This window comes from Gekko japonicus, unplaced genomic scaffold (genome assembly GCF_001447785.1).
Source record: "Gekko japonicus isolate JY-2015 unplaced genomic scaffold, Gekko_japonicus_V1.1 scaffold10117, whole genome shotgun sequence".
Classification (NCBI taxonomy): Eukaryota; Metazoa; Chordata; class Lepidosauria; order Squamata; family Gekkonidae; genus Gekko; species Gekko japonicus.
In genome coordinates, this window is record NW_015161736.1 from 3,454 (window position 1) to 4,756 (window position 1,303).

Sequence of the window (1,303 nt, forward strand, 5' to 3'; positions counted from 1 at the left end):
CAGAAGGGTCCACTGGGCTGGTTTGGATTGCTGGCTATTGGGGGGGGGGGGACGTGCAGATCTGTCCTAGCAGAGGAGGGAGAGATTGTACCTGAATAAAACTTGGTCTTAAAGGTGCCACTGGACTGTTTTGGATTGCTAGCTATTGGGGGGTGGGGAATGCGCAGATCTGCCCTCACAGAGGAGGGAGAGCTTGTACCTGAAGGCGGGCCGGGGGTGGGGCCTCTGCAACTTACCTGGCTGCTTCTTCCTCGTCGTGGCCCGACTGAAGGCTGCTGGGAGCGGGGTGCAGGGCTTGTTGCATGGGCCCGCCCCTTGGGCTCCTTACTGCCGGAGCTCTGCTCCTGTGCGCTCCTGTAGGAAATGACCCCTGAATTATCGGTCAACCTCATATCGTCTACATGCTCTAGTTAACCCCTGTTAAGCATCATTGAACTTTACTACCTTCTGATTTGTCTTAACTAATCCAGATTTTAGAATACCTACTTACATTTGCTAGCTAATACATCAGGGTCAGTCTTCTCCAGTACAGGAAACCACTTGTCTAGTGGATTCAGGAACTCCCTGTCATTTTCCTTATTGCAGAATTAATGCTCCCCCCCCCAATCTCCTTCCTCTTCCCCAACCTTGCAGTGGCTCCTGGAAAGACTTGAAGTTCAAGGCGTATAACTTTGAGGCCCTGGGCATCATGCCCGAAAGCGGTCATCTCCACCCGCTGCTGAAAGTCCGCAGCCAGTTCCGGCAGATCTTCCTCGAAATGGGGTGTGTATCTTATCTGTAGTGTATCAGACAGGGAACTGCAGCTGTTGGACACAAGGGATATTCTCCTGTTCTGTTCTGACAAGAGCTGTTCTTGAAAAAGAGCCATTTCTGTCAAGAGCCCTCTTAGCCCCACCTACCTCCCAGGGTGTCTGTGGTGGGGAGGGGGAGGGAAAGGAGTTTGTAAGCCGCTCTGAGACTCCGAGTGAAAGGCGGGGTGTAAATCCAATCTCTTCTCCTCTCATATCTTGTGCAACCGAAAGGTGTCAGAGGACAGGGGAGGCTGCGCACATGGAGTCCTTCTCGGCTTGCGTTCTTAGGAGGAAACAGTGGGGTTGCAGGCATAGCATGCAGTCGTGGCTCAGTCTGCTAGCACATCCAGGGGACGCGTCTTGTCCATTAACTTATCCACGCAGACCATTCCAGGGAGGATGGAGTGCTGGTAGAGCACTTGTGACCGGGGCAAATGTCTTCATTTTTTAAGAAAACTTTATCTTGTGGTATTTCCTGAGGGTAGGGGAACCTCCACATTCAGAAGCACTAA

The 1,303-nt window shown here is 52.2% G+C and overlaps 1 long non-coding RNA gene across 1 annotated transcript in view; it reads left to right on the plus strand.

The window, feature by feature from the left end:
* Window positions 1–756, plus strand: part of LOC107125897 — a 3,977-nt gene extending 3,221 nt beyond the window's left edge. The window contains exon 3 of the long non-coding RNA XR_001483051.1: window positions 634–756. This is a non-coding gene — a long non-coding RNA (uncharacterized LOC107125897). The remainder of the gene's footprint in view (window positions 1–633) is intronic.
* Window positions 757–1,303: the final 547 nt, after the last annotated feature.